Here is a 16,653-nt window from a genome sequence, read left to right on the forward strand (position 1 = left end):
CTCTGAAATATCTACATACAGTACTGTGACAGATAAGTGATTCCATAGAGGGGGACTTTTGCAAAAGTGATATGTGCTCTATTAATATATCATATATGTAGTAGAACTGAAGGTAGATTGTTTCATTTATATAGCATTGATGACAGGTAGACTTAATTTTTCAATAAATAGTTGAGTTTTCTTATCAAGAACTAGTCTGTCCATATCAATCCCATTTCTTTGAAGCTGAATAACAAAATGTTGCTAAATATATCTAGGATCATCTTAGATTTCTGAACACAAGTTTTCTCTACTCTATGACACTTGCATGACTTCTGCTAATATGGTGACCTTCAGACATGAGTGGGAGGCATTGTATTTGGCAGTGAAAATCATAAGTTTGGAAATTAGTCCTGGATTCAAATTTTCGGTCTGCTACTTTCTCATTTGTAATCTTGGGCAATTTATTTAATTCCACTGAGCTTCAATTACTCTGCTTCCAAAAACTGGGGTAACATTAGTACTAACATCAAAGATTTTTATGAAAATACAGTAGTCCCCCTTTTACCCCAGGTCTTATCTAAGACCACCAGTGGATGTGTGAAACCAATGATAATACCAAACCCTGTATATCGCTATGTTTTTTCCTATGCATACATACAGTTTATGACTTCTCCATGGCATGTACAAATAAATTCCCAGCATATCAAAACAGCTGCAGTTTAAAACTTATGAATTGTTTATTTCTAGAATTTTCATTTAGTATTTTCAGGCTATAGTTGACCACAGGTCACTGAAACCCCAGAAAGAGAGACTGTGGATAATTAGGGGACTATGTCAAGGGTCAGCAAACATTTTTCTTTAATAGGCCAGATAGCAAATATTTTAAAGCTCACAGACCATATCAGATACTGTCTTTCACAACTACTGAACTCTATCTTTGTGGTGCAAAAGCATACCTAGACAATATGTAAATGAGTGGGTGTGGCGCTAATAAAGCTTTATTTACATAAACAGGAAGCAAGCTTAATTTAGCCCACTGTCCCTAGATTGCTAACTATTGAACTACATTATTGCTTAGCATAGTCCTAAACATTAATTTTAACTACTACGTATTAAAATTATATTAATTCAGTAACATAAATTTAAACTTATGCCATTTTTCAATAATACTCCATAATCATATGGGACTATACTATATTATTTCAGAAATTAAAACCACTAGATCATGAAGGAGAATACCATGGTGTGAAGATTTGTTTGTGAAGACTTCTACGGTAGAATCCTCTGCTCTGATGAGAGAGAAATAATCATTCAACATTTTGCAGTGCTTTCAAATCAACTGAATAGACAAGGGATTGTAGAATATTGAAACAAAAGTTGATAAGGTGAAATTTTCAGTAAGGTAGAGCCACACATTTATTCATTCGTCCAAGTATTTATCCTTTGACTGTCATTTCCTTCCTAAATGTTGCTAAACATATGCACCTAGTAGAAGCCTAATGTGCTGAACTTGTAACATTACATTCCTGTTCCTTGTCTTCTTAATATAATGGAGCTGATTATATTCCTTGTTTTATAATGTTCATCCTATTAGGATAGGGAAATTCATTGACTACCGAGCACAGCCTTATGTTCATGTTCTTATCATTAGCACTGCTCTAGCTATGGAGCTGTCAGCATTTTCAGCCTAAATGCTGCTTTCAGGGTTTTGCAATTCAGTTGTAAAAATTAGCTGCAGGCAGAAACTTGACATATAAAGTCCAGACCCAAGAGAAAAATTTTATTACATTTTTAACAGGGAGAGGGAAGTACATTTGGCCATTATAAAAAGTATAAATATCATTGTAGTGGACTTGCTCTGGATCCTTTTCTGTCCTTGTGTAATTTAAGATTGCATTTGTACTCTGCCTCCTCCATTCCCCATGTATCCATGGAGGAACCCTATGGACTTCCAGTGTTAGACGACTTTACAACAAGTTCCCTTAAGGCTATTGTTCTATTTAAGATTGGACCAAAGCAGCTTTTTGAGTACCATTTGTCAATGGGGAAAGGAAATTTTAGCCTCTTACTATAGCCTTCTATGAATTCACAATTTGAATCATTCTTCTGCCGTAATATAGCAACACAGGATATGACCTGCATCACACTTCATGCTATATTCTTGAGCTATAGAATGGGGTAGCGTATGCAAACACATTTCTTGGTACAATATTGAATTAAGGAAGATTAATTAACATTTTCTAATTAAATACTGCACTGTGAACTCAATCACATTGTACTCTGCAACTTTGATGAGATAACTGTCTTTATTTAAATAAACAAAATGAGTTATAGAATTCAGAGCTTGGACAATAACCATCCCTTCCATTCCTTAGCTGTCACCCCCATTTTTCAGAAACCCTTTTAGCTACTCATCTAATTGCAGGAATTTGGTAGAAACACATTTCTCAGAAACGCTCAAGGGTATTAAAAACGATACCTGATCTCATGCTTGAGAGTTGTGTTCTACCCATTTAATATCTAATTCAAGATTATTCTATTCATTAGAGACAAAGCTTATTTTTCACTCCATGTCACCTTATTTTCTATATAGAATATATGGTGTATAACATGTATCAGGCAATACATAATATGTGATTTCCTGTGATCTCCATGTTGTTTAATTTTATGGCCAGTGCACTGTCCTCATCGAACATGGCCTGAGTACAGCACTCAACCCCCTTCTCTGTGATACTCCCTTTTCCCCTGGCTTCCATGGCACCTCATGGAAGTTACATAAACTCTGGGTTTGTGTCCCACTTCTCTGGGCACTCTCACTTTCTTCTGATGGTTACTCCTGTTCTCCCTGACCTTTTAATATTGCAAAGCCCCAGGTCTTCTCTACTCTCAATCTGTGGATGATCTCATCCCATCTATAAGCCAGTGACTCCTAAGTGTATATACCCAGCCCTGACAATTCTCTAAAATCGGATATCTAACCACCTACCCATATCCACTGGAATAGACACCCCAGACTCCACACCTTCAAAACTGAGCTCCAGATCTTACCCTACAGACTTGCACCACCCACAGGGACAGTAACTTCAGTCCTCAATTGCTCAAGCCAAAACCTTTGGCATCAGCCTTGACCTTTTTATCCTCTCATTCTTCACATCCAACCTGTCAGGGAATTCTGATGGCTCTCGCTTTAAAGTTTTCCAGAACATGACTCCTCATTTTCTCGGCCTTTACTACCCCAATATGAGGCACTTCTCATGATTTGTCTGTTCGAAAGCTCCCAATTTCACATTGTAAGCAACAGTCCTTACAATGGCCTACAAGGTAAACTCTCCATCCCCTGTATGACCACATCTCTATCCCTGTCTGACATCCTCGCTCCACACCAGCCCCTTGGCCTCCTTGCTGTTCCTCTAACATGCCAGGCACTCTCCCTTCTTAGAATTTTGTACTCACTGCTCCTCTGCCTTCAGTGCTCCTCTGTAACATATCCACCTGGCTAATTCCCTCTCCTCCTTCAAGTCTTTTCTTAAATGTCACTATTTCGGTGCATACTATTTTGACCCTTCTATTTAAAATTGCAGACTGCTGGCATTTCCGGGTTCTGCTTTTTCTCCTTTTCCCATATATCTGATCATCTTTGAACACACTGTATAATTTTTGCCTATTCCTCATCATCCTGAGCTAGGATGCAAGTCCCATGGGGGCTGAAAGTTTCACTTCATTGTCTTACATATCCCAAGCACCCAGGGCAGTGCCTGGCACATAGAAGTAACTCAATAAATATCTAAATGGCTAAAGCATACATAATCATTGAAAAGAATTGTAACATATAATAATAAAAATTCAAGCATTCACAATAGATAGTACAATGCCAAATGATTTGTTAAACATTTATAATTTAGGGGAGATGACATTTTACAAGTAATATGTGTTATACATTATTTTTCTTAATATTTTTAGCATGATTTTTACATAATTAATGATGGATAATGACATTCTACATTAAGCAAGTTTCTACGAAATAGTAGTTACATTGTCATAGAGTTCTAAATAAAATTTTCACATGGAAAATTAAGCATGTAAAGCAATTGCATCCTCATGATTTAGTTAATAAAATGTCCAAAAGAGATAAGCTCAGTGGTAGATTTAGCTAAATGACTCATGACAGAAGCTATTTTGTACAATGGCAGCAAAAGCAAGCTCTTTAGGTTTTTCTCCATAATTTTGAATGTTGCTATTTCTTCCTGAAGCACCATAATTTATTTAGTTATCCATGCTTACTGGAAGCAAACAATCAGCAATCCTTTTAATCTCTGGTTTATAGAACCTCCTTCTCTGTGGGCATGTTTTGCCTCACATTCTCCTTTCTCAGCTCCAGAGGTTTTGATCATCTCAAATTTCTCTAATGAAAAATGATTAGAGGGTGAAAACCAGTAATAACTTTGGGGAAAAAGTAGTAGGTTCCCTTTGGCATTGAATTCTTACCAAGTTAGGTAAAGATATTATCGACTTATTCAGACTTTCATATTAAATTATTGAAAATCATTAAGAATGATGATTGTGGGGGTCACTGCTAAAAACTTAATGACAATAGAATATGTTAAGTGCTAAAAAGTAATATAATAGATCTACATTACAACTCATGACTCAAATAACTATAATAATTTTTCCAAAGTCACCATTCCCAGAATACAGTTTAGGTAGAAATAAAACAAGATTAGATGCAATATAAAGTAGACCTAATGGGACTTAGAAACCAAAGTGAAGTTGAGAATTATAGTTCCTAAAGTAATTGTGTTGCAGAAGCCTTTCATGAAAAATCTGAGCTATGAAATAAAATTTGTATGAAGTCCTTATTGAAACCTCATTTTTCTACACTTACTGTTTTGATGATTTATACTTCTAATTTTGTATCTTTAGTTGATTGTGCCTTGAGTGAAATTTTGAAAACATGTTTCTCATTAGAGTACTTGGAATCCCCTCATATAACTGATTCCAATCAATGAATAGGAATTTTCTTTCTGCAATGAATATTGCTGCTATCCCATAACCTATATTTTATTTGCATATTAAAAACGCTTCAGCGCGAATTCTTTAGCTATTAAAATAGCCTAATCAAGTCTTGCAACTCCCACTCATAAAAACAGGAAAAATTATTAGAATATAATTACTACACATTATCTTCTCAAATGATAAGAACAGGAAAACTGTAAATTTTCAGCAAAATATATATTTTAATGTCATTCAACTGTTTTGCATAAAGCGTTTAATGTTACGAAAAATTGTGATTTGAACTATTTGCATAAAAACGTATAGTGTTGAAGATACCTTATAGCTGTGTTTCTTCAGCTTGCCACACCAGCACACCTAACTACTTATGGAACCAATTTGGGCTATTTATGCTTATTTCAACATTAAAACTATTTTTAAAATAATCTACCATTGGAAGTTTATTGTTGCATTGGTTAATGACTGAGATCCAGTTACACTGAATCTCTTGCTTTAAAAAAAATGGACTGACACACATTTTAGGACTTCTCTAATGAGGTGTTGCAATATTTTGATTCAACAGACATACAGCTATGAGGATACAAATAGCAAAATACTGTTTTTGTTTTTCAATGTTTTGAGCTCAGAAAGATTTTTGAACATAGATGTCCAAAAGGATGCAAAAAAGTGGAAAAGAATAAATTTTTCACGCCTTTGGTGGATATTTTAATAAGTTCATCCTCTTTTAAGAGGTCAAGTTCACCTGTGTCCAGTGATGGATGTACAGGGTCTCTGATATACCAGTTATTCTTCATTATTGCTTCAGGGAAGAATAAAAGCACTGTATCATTAAGAAAATGACTAATGGAGTTCTATATTTGTAACCAATGGTGTAATTTTTAATTTGTCAATCAATTAAGAATCCTAAACAACTCATAATTCCCATGAACTCTTCACCCAACATACAATATTCATTTTCACTGTAGTGATTTTATCATGACTTAGGAAAATATTCATAGCTTTGCCTTACAGTTGTCGATAAGAGGACTCATTTTTTTAGGTGGGGGGGGACTTACTTGGGTTTCTATTCTTTCTTGCAGTGTCAATTTAGATATTGATAACTGTTCTAATACGAGGTCTGACAATTAAGTTTGCGAACTTGTTGCAACAATGTTGCTAACCTTTTTTGATATCAGAGGGATCATTCATTATGAATTTGTACCAACTGGACAAACACTTAACCAAGGTTACTATTTGAAAATGCTGAAAAGGCTGCATGAAAAAGTCAGACGACATGAACTTTTCGCCAACAGTTCATGGCTCTTGCCTCACGACAATGCACCAGCTCACACAGCACTGTCTGGGAGGGAGTTTTTAGCCAGTAAACAAATAACTGTATTGGAACACCCTCCCTACTCACTTGATCTGGCCTCCAATGACTTCTTTCTTTACTCCAAGATAAAGGAAATATTGAAAGGAAGACATTTTGATGACATTCAGGACATCAAGGGTAATATGATGACAGCTCTGATGGCCATCCCAGAAAAAGAGTTCCAAAATTGCTTTGAAGGGTAGACCAGGCGCTGGCATCTGTGCATAGCTTCCCAAGGGGAGTACTTCGCAGGTGACCATAGTATATTCAGCCATGAGGTAGGTAGCACTTGTTCTAGGTTGAGTTCGCGAACTTAATTGTCTGAACTCGTACATGTGTATATCATATATACACAACCTTGAAATACCTAACATTAAAGAATTTTGTACACCTGAAGCCTATGTAACTTCACTAACTATTGTCACCCCAATAAACTTTAATTAAATAAAAGAATTTTGAATATAGCTAAGGAACAAGAATGTTAAAGATGGAGGAAAACTTCAAGGTCCAAATGAGTTTGAAGGGTTTAAATTCTGCTTTTTATTTCTATTCTGCCTCTGTCCATCCCACTTGTCAGCTAAGTTCATTCCCACATGAGTGTTAAGGGCAACAGGTTCTGTAATCACACCTGGGAAACTTGTAACTGGGAGTGAGGCCATAGCTTTAAACCAACCAGCATCTATGAAAACTAAACACCAGAAATTAGCAATGGTTGCAAAATGTAGTTCCAGCCCACTCCCCGTTCTTTCTAATTACTCACTAAGTATTTCTTAACCGCTTGCAGCCAGGCTGCAGTGATTGGGGTGTGAAGAGTGAAGAACTTTTTGAATAAGGTAATTCTTACTCTGGAATAAGGCAATGCTATACAAAAAACTTGATTGTAACTAATATGAGGTAAGAGTTCCTACTACTTGCATCAAATTCATTCTACCCCAGGAAAAAGATAATGATTTGATCTTAATTATGCTAATAGCATTTTAATAGCCGCCAGAGAAAATGGCTGTTTTCCAAAATGCAGATCACTAAATTATGCTGTACTATTTAGCAACTCCTACCCCTGAGAATTCAAGGCTTACCCCAACTTTACTTGGTTTAGCTATCCCAGGATTCCAATCCATACTTTTCTCATAAAGTCTGCCTACCCTTTAGTGCCTAGAACCCAATCTCAGGGAGTGTGTCTTCAGGCCCCCGTGATTTCTCTGATGCACTCAAAATGCCCAGGTTCTGGCTCTGGTCAGGCATTGCACTCACGTCGAAGGCCCCAACCCCCTACCTCTGGTGTCCCAGATTTGTTTCCTTCTGTCACAGCAGAAAAACCCCAGAGGTTCCCACACCTACTATGCCCCTGAGTCATCAGGAAAACTTAATAAATGAATAGAATCTTGGTTTCTGGACTATGCACAGCCAAGATTGAAATCCCTTCTCTCCGCTCATTGCTTCTGAGTCCTGTGTACTGGAACCCCATCCGTGCTGCCCCACCGCTAAAGGGTCCTGACACTCCATTGTGTGTAACCACACTTTTTAGACATAAGCTGCTTTCTGTTCCTTTAACTCTCAGTTTCCTTTTTATGAACAATTCAAACCAACTCATGAAGAACAGTGTAAAAGATGTCAGCATCAATAGAATACCAGTCAGACCTTTGCTTTCAGCCAGATTTCCCTCTGTTCCTCTGCTCCCCGAAGATCTGTGCATCAAGACTCTTTATTAATTCAGGATGAGTGTTCTGCTTTCCCAGATGACCATCAGCAGGGACTGAGGGGCAGTCACCATGAGCATCCACTAAGAGGCTTTTTAGTCCCAAGTGGGAAACATGGCTATTAGGCCCAGAATCTTCCTCCCAGTCTCTGAGGCTCAGGACTCTACGCACCTCCTCTGATGGGTCTCATTCAGAGGATGTGTTGATGATGTCAGTGATGGATATTGTTATAGTCATGTGTGTTTTAGGAAGGAGGCTTCTGTTCACTAAGAACTATCTACAAGATTATTATACACACGCTTCGGAATAAATAAGAGGCCCAGATTAAAATAAAAAACCTTCACCTAAGAGCTTTGAGTGTGATGGTTTGATTTCTAGTTTGAGTTGTAACACCTATGAAATTCTTCCTCAGTTATCTTAGAGTTTACATAGGAGGATATGATTCTTTCTAAAGTAGGAAGGAGATGAGTACAATACCAACGTAATTTATATTAAAAAATTTAACCCGTAGTCAAGGAAAATTTGAGAAGTTTTTAATTAATTGTGGGTTAACTTAATTAACACCATTTCAAAGAATTTGATAGACATAGAAAGCCTTTGTTAAATAATTTTACACATGCCTCCTACTCTTACAGATTTGAAATATAATGTTGGGAGATGGTCCATCAGGCAAAGTTATGAATTTTTATTCTGATCTAGGCATAGTTGCTCGTAGGTTCCAAAAGTGTTAAATATAATATTGTGGCTTTGGTTACATATATGTTTTCTTTTCCCTCTCAAATGTGGTTTAATATAACTGCCTAAATTTGGGCTCTAATTTACCTGCCTTAGATTCTCACTTAAGTATACAGTACTTTTTCAGTATTGAGAAGAATGTTACTATAAGCGATTCCTTGTATTAGGACAGCATTTCATAGTTATTTGGCATTGAAGTTTTTTTGGTTGTTTATCTTGTTTGCTTATTTGTTTGTAAATAAGCATAAAGTGAATTATCACAAGATAAGGGAAAATATCTTGTTTCCTTATGGATTTACTCTCTGAAACTTATGTTGTCATTAAAGATGTCTCAGGAGTCCTTGGAGCTAAAATAAGAGAGTGTACACTTCATAAATTTTTATTAAGATGCAACTCTTGCTCACGAATAAGTTTACAATCTGATAAAGAGCCAAAGAGATAAAATATAGTCAAAATGAATGTGAAGAAATGGATTTAATTTAGATGATGTCTGGAGGATGTAGCAAGGGCTTGTATGGCCACTTGGGAAGATGATGCGGGAAATGATGTAAATACTTGAGGAAGGCTTTCTGGATGGGCTGGATCAAGTCTGAATTCTAAAAGGGATGTTCATATGGGATGGTGGGTAAGACAGCAACTTGAAGTGAGATTGGAGATGGGAAACAAATTGAGCACAAGGATGGCAAAAGAGGGTGTGTCTCAAGGTGAAATTCATCAGAACACACCAAAGCAGTGACGAATCTTCACTTCAGTGGACAGCAGTTGATCTTTCATTCTTTGCATAGGTTAACCTTGAGTTCAGCAGTGCTTTTGGAGACTAATACAGAAGGAAGGAAAATAAGACATGATTAAATCAAAAAGCCTAGAAACATTGGGTGTATGAAAAGATAACATGATGGTGTGAAAACTAAGTATGGGGACTATTGTTAGCAAAAGGCTGGTTCTGTTTTATCAAGAGATACTTTTCAGCTTGGTACATAGTAGGCACTTTATTTGTTAGGGCTGTGTATCATTTTCACTAGTACTAACACCCAGTATGTATTGAGCCATTACTCTCTCTGCTAATTTACAGTGTGCTAAGTCCTTTATATACCTTGTTTATACATTTAATCCTCATAATAGATCTGGAAGTTAAATATTTTTACACTCAGTTCTGCAAATGAGAAAATTAAAATATTAAAGAGGTTAAATGGAATGACTTGCTTAAGGTCAAGGAGATAATAAATGGTAGAGTCCTATTTGGACATAGATTTAGCTGACTCAGGGGTCTGGATTCCAACCACATTTATGCTTTAGTTTAGGGATTGCAAATTGGTGACTGGAGCACCAAAATCAGCCTGGGGACCTGCTTTGTTCAGCCTACATAGTGTGTTTTTAGAGAATCTGGATGTGCATTTTTATAGATGTGACTGTTAGTTGGACTCACCATACATCATTGCCTTAAACTATCTTGACAGTTAAGATTTTAGTTTCTTGTTTAAGGTTACAGGTTGAATATTTCCCTATTGTTTCTAAAATGTATATAGGTACAGATATATAGATATAGATAACTAGAGGTATATACTTGTACTTTCATGTATATGTATATACTTTTAGTATATATATTTATATTAGTACAACACACATTTAAAGAAAGTTCCATTGTTTATGCTGAAAAATTCAAAAAGGAAACATATTGGGGAAATAATACTACATTCTTAAAGTACCCAGGGACATTGATTTTGCAATCTTGAGGTGACAAATTTCCAAAAATTCCTTCTTTCTCTTCTGATTTCACATCTTGCTTTCCTTGAATAGACACAGCCAGAGGGATTCCCTTCTGTAATCCCCGTCCAGATGCTTCTGCCAACCAATTAATTGCTCATTAATGCACTAACCTATGTGTTAATTTGTTGAAAGACAGACACATTTAAGAACGAGGTTGTGAATATGTCCCAATGGCCCTACCTATTCTGCAATCTAGAGGAAACCATAATCACAGTGAACTGAGTGTCAAATTTCTTGTCTCAAATATGTATTTCCAGCTACTGTGATAACTTTTTATCGATGTTCTCTTGTGACTATATTTTGCTTTTATTCTACATTATTCCCCACTACAGAATAACATTCTGTTTTCAGAATAAGGGCATTTTGAAGGAAGTGGCTATTTTTAAAGAATTCATTTTTGTCTTTCCCACAAGCTGGTAAACTAGTTACTATTCAGATGGCTTAAAATTATTTCATTTTCCTAAAAAATTATTAACTGGGAAAGAGTGGTTGAAAAGTCAGATGATAGGACCAGTGATGTTAATACAGAAGTGGTGTTTTTTTTTTTTTTTAATCTTTTTAGCACATAAAAAATGTTTTAAATTGATTTATTAAATTCCATCTCAATGTTATGATAATTGAGCCTCACAAATGATATCTTAATATCTTAAACAGAATAGTTTATTTTATTTAAACCTTTTGCTACTTTATTGTCATCAGACAAATCATCAATGTTTCAGTTATTTCTTTTCAGAAATCCCAGTAGGACAATCATGTGTGTTTTGACAAACAACTCTAGGTTTTAATTTCTATTAACCCAAATAGACAAAAAATATATACTTGAAATCAATATGAATCCCCCAATACCTTGATGTGAGATTATAACTCATATATAAAATAATTAATATTTTCTAGTATCATATTTTAACTAGATCACAGAATCTTAACTCAAGATTCTTGAGTCTATGAATGCATTTCTAGGGGGCTTAAAATTGTAAACACACAAAATATTTTCATGAATTTGGGGGTAGGGGCAAGGAATCTATTTTCATCAGTTCCTTAAAGTGTCTGTAACCCTCCGCCACAAATTTAAGGCTGACTTGGAGGAAGGAAAATAGAGGTTATAGGGATGATGCTTGTTCATTGAAATGTCCCTCTCACATAATTTGAATAAAAGTTAGTTATATGAATTAGGCTGCTATTATTATTCACTCTCAGCACTTAATAGTGGAGAAATCTCTTTTCAAAGCATGTTTATTTATTCATTAACTTTCCAATAATCATTTATTGAATGCCTACTGTATGTTAGGTAATGTTCACCAAAATAGGAAGTCTGAAGGATGTGCAATTTGGGGGAAAGATGATAAGTCAAATTGCTGACATGTTGTGTGGGAGATGCTTGTGAGAGGTCTAAGTGGGGCTGTCCATACAAGAGAGAAGTCCAAGCTGATGACAGATTTGGAGATCAGTAAAATGTGGGTGGTAAAGACGTTAAAGTCATTGATATATATGAACCCATCTGTGCATGCATAGTAGTGTAAGAAGAGGATTAAAGGGAGAGACAGCCAATGGAAAATATATATATACTGGGGGTGCCAAAAAATGTATACAAGTGGACTTTTTGGTCAACATTGCTCAAGCAGTAGTTGGCTGTACTCAGAAGTGTCTGGACATTGATGGTAACCACTTTGAGCACCTCTTGTAATTGCAGAATTCAAACATGACTTGTATTCATCTTTTGTTATCGGTATATATTGAGTATTATAATTTTAATATTTTTTTTCCTTTCTTAAAATATGTATAAATTTTTGGCACCCTCTGTATATGTTTATACATATACATTTATTTATTGATCTACCTATTTATACATTTGCAGGTAATTGGTTTACACAATTATGGGAGTTGTCTAACCAGTCTCCACATCACTATCTCTGCATCTAAGGCTGAAGCCTGAAGTTCACAGGCAGGCAGTCAGGAAGGGAAGATAATGAGTAGGATAGAACCCCATGAGCATACGCTGGGCTTGCAGTCTGCAGGGCAGGCAATCAGGTGGGAAGATCACGAGCAGGCTTGAACTCCACTAGGGTACTAAAATCCATGTCAGTTCTTGTTGCCTCTGACCTTACCAACAAGAATGAGCAGGACCCTTAATCACAAAGCTGAACACACACACCTCTGACCCAAGAGTCAGAGACACTGATGGAAGATACAGGGGAAAAGAGCACTGTCAGGCCCAATTGCTACTTCATGTCAATGAGGTAAGTGAGCATATCAGAAACAATGCACACACGTGTGTATACACATGTACACACACACACACACACACACACACACACGATGACTGCTGCCTTCCTTCCGTCCTCCAATTAGTGAGAGAATCTCTCTTGTAGCCTACCGTAACTGGACACATACAAGAAAATGGAATTCTGGGAAATGCAGTTCAGCCTAGCCAAGTCAGCGTATTACGAAGCCATCACAGTGTGCATTCTCAAAGATGGCAAGCCTCGGTGGGTAATAGAGCAAGGGGTCTGTGTAATCATTGTACTTCATCAATGAACTACTAGCACTTGGAGGGTAAATGAAGGGAGTAATGTGGAAATCATAGGGTGGGGCCATAAATCAGCTCGTTATACTCACAACAGTTCCAAAGGCATTGCTCACGTGTATGTATTCAAATTAGATAAACAATGGGATTAGAAAATAATGATTTTACTCAGTTTACCTCTACTATTTCCCATCCCACACAGCCATTCCTAATATTGAAAGGAAATGTCCACTTTCCATTTTTGGGGGTGCAATATTTTTCCAAGATGTATAGTCTTGACTATTACAGTGAGAAGGCTCTCTGAAAAATTTGATAGTTGAACAAATGGAAGTGACAATAATGGCTTAAATAAAGGAGAGAGCATAAATACTTTTCACACCTCTTCTTTGGCTCTCCAAAAAGAGCAAGTATCGCTATAGGGTATAACCTTATTTATTGTTATGAAGAACTATAAGTGGAAGGGTTTCATTCATACTGTACCCAATCCCTTCTGGAGTAAAATGTTGATGGAAAGAGGGAGCTAGTCTAAAAATAAACACAGATTCAACAAAGCTAACTTAAATATTTCCTTTGTGTTGGGGAAATCAACAGTACCTATGGGTGAGAAAGATGTCTTCTAATATTATGTTAATGCTGTGCTTTCAAGGAGTGCCATTAATCTATAGTTTATACAACTGCACTTGTCTCGGCATATTTAAAGTCCCAGAGCTGATCTTGACTGAGAGATAGTTGTTTCTCCAAGGGCCTTCTCTGACTACAGACTGTTGGAGAAAAGAGGTAGTGGAGGAGTAAGATGGTGCATGATCTGCTGTGCTAACTTAACGTAGAATACATGGTAACATTTTAATGCTATAATAAATTTTCCTAAATTATAAAAGCAATATTTTTACATCGTATACATTTTTGAAAATAAAGACAAAAATAAAGAAGACAAGAAATAAGTAATAAATGTCTTTCAAAAGTACTTTAAAGCTTTCTCCATGAAATCTTACAAATCTCTCCTACTTCAAATGCAGAAGTCAAGAAGCATATCTTTTGAGTAAATAGTAGTAGAAATAGTACTAATCAAGAAATGTTTCAGAATTGAGATTTTTCTGCTCACAAGAATCTGGTTATGTTTAATAGCTTTACTTATGTTGTCTTAATTTTTGCTATCACTATTTTGATTGTATGATGGGCATAGCCATGGTAAACTAAAGGATTAAATTGATCATGTTAATCAGAACAACGAGTGTTTTCATTAATCCAGGATGGTGTTTGATTCAGAATGTGCATCCTATCATCAAAACTTGCCATTAACTTCTAACACAGGGTATTCAATGGCTAATACCAAGGAGTTAATATGTTATAAAACTTCATCCAGATGTGAGAAATGGCTTTATTCTTTCCTCTGTCTCAGGCTGTGTGGAAGTTGCCAGGGTTTCCTGGAAAAGATTTAAAACTAATTGCTGCATTTTACCTAAATTAGATTAGATATACTAAAATTCTCCATGATATTCAAGTGTTGGGCAGGGGGGGAGCAAGCTTATTCATGTAACTACAGATAGAACACCAATAATGTGAATGAGTTTATAAATATGTTGGAGAGAGTATTCATCTTTGTGAAATGAAGAAGTGGTCATTTTCCTAAAGACAAGAAGACTCAGTTATTTTTATTTACTTCTACAACTTCCCACTTAGAGTATTAATAATATTATGGCCTGAATTTTAAAACTCACAGAATAATAGTGATGGGCACAAAAATCGCCTTCAGAAAATCATATACCTTCTTTCGGTAAGAAAACTAATGATATTCTCAAGTGATAAATTTTATTAGCTACTGACAAGTCTCAGATGCTACTTTACAATCTTTTTTATTGAAGACATGTTGAGGATTATAAACCTTCCTGATAGGTGTCTCATAAGCCTTGCATAAGGCAGTTGTGATTAAAAATCATGTGAAACATCTCCCAATGGCTCATAGAAGAGTAACCAGTCTGTCTAGTATCAGGGTGTATGTATGAGTTTTAATAAGATGCTGGTTTATTATAAAGCCCAGGGGTAAAGATAACACCACGAAGGAGGATAAAAATATAAAAAGTGATGCTGACCACCCCAAAAAGAAGGAAAAAATTAAGAAGACTATCATAGCTTCTCAATAAGTTGCAGGTATAGAGACAATGAAAATACTTTTAAACATGGGAATAAATGTCTCCTGAACTTGAGGTTCTATGACCAGAGAAGAAGGATGAAAGTTAGAATAGCATTGTTACTTTCAAGTGATTTTAAAGACACCAATAGTAGATTGGACTGAAAAAGCTAGCTGTAGGTTCGAGAAAAATAACGTGTCTTTTTCAAGAATGAGAAGAACTGAGAGAAATAGCTCTGATCATATACTGGACATGAAAATAACAGTGATATTTTTTAAAGTACTAAAAATATCTATGAATGCTATCAACTTCTGAAACTTTTCCTGATTAATTCAGCACAGAAAATTCCCTCCCATTTTGAACTTCAATTTTTTATACTGCTTCCATGGCAGTTCAAATGGCTATCATTTCTCCTATCAAATGTGGACAAAAAAAAACAACAAAAAAACAATCTTCGTAGTGTACTTTAGGCTCAGCTGTCAGGAGCATTTTACTAAGCCACTATGGAGGGCAAACAAGCAAAGCAAACCAATGTATGATACACCAGCAGTTATACTGAGTACTTTTAATATAATGCAGACCAACAAAAGTCCTTTTAGACGGGAACGAAGAAAACACAAAACAGTGAGTTCACCATTCATTTACATTTTAAATAATAAACCGTGCATGAGCTATCATTATGTCCTTCACTAGCCATGTTTTATACGCTAATAAAACTCCTAAAGAATATTTTATTAACCTTGAAAGCCACATAAACCTAAGGATTGGGCATTATATTTTTAAAACAAGAAGAGTAGGTTTTGTACATATCTTAATTATCTCTTAAGATCTTGAGTGTTAGGAAACTTAGAGGGTGGGTGTCTCATTAAAATGTACAGATTATTGTAGCCCTGTAGTACAGCCGTTATGGAAGGCAGTGTGGAGGTTCCTCAAAAAATTACGAATAGAATTACCATATGACCCAGCAATCCCTCTCCTGGGTATCTACCCAAAAAATCTGAAAACATTTATACATAAAGACACGTGTGCTCCAATGTTCATTGCAGCTTTGTTTACGGTGGCCAAGACATGGAAACAACCAAAATGTCCTTCGATAGATGAATGGTATATATACACAATGGAATACTATTTGGCGGTAAGAAAAGATGATATAGGAACATTTGTGACAACATGGATGGATATTGAGAGTGTAATGCTGAGTGAAATAAGTCAGACAGAAAAAGCAGAGAACCATGTGATTTCACTGATATGTGGTATATAAACCAAAAACAACAAAAGAACAAGACAAACAAATGAGAAACAGAAACTCATAGACACAGACAATAGTTTTGTGGTTACCAGAGGGTAAGAGGGTGGGGGGTGGGAGACAAGGGTAAGGGGGATCAAATATATGGTGATGGAAGGAAAACTGACTCTGGGTGGTGAACACACAATGGGATTTATAGATGATGTAATACA

The 16,653-nt window shown here is 35.9% G+C and overlaps 1 protein-coding gene across 1 annotated transcript in view; it reads left to right on the forward strand.

The window, feature by feature from the left end:
* Positions 1–16,653, forward strand: part of IL1RAPL1 (interleukin 1 receptor accessory protein like 1) — a 1,306,826-nt gene that overhangs the window by 1,218,720 nt on the left and 71,453 nt on the right. The gene's annotated exons all lie outside the window — the stretch shown is intronic.

This window comes from Rhinolophus sinicus, chromosome 18, assembly GCF_057876585.1.
Source record: "Rhinolophus sinicus isolate RSI-liver-muscle chromosome 18, RSI-T2T, whole genome shotgun sequence".
NCBI lineage: Eukaryota > Metazoa > Chordata > Mammalia > Chiroptera > Rhinolophidae > Rhinolophus > Rhinolophus sinicus.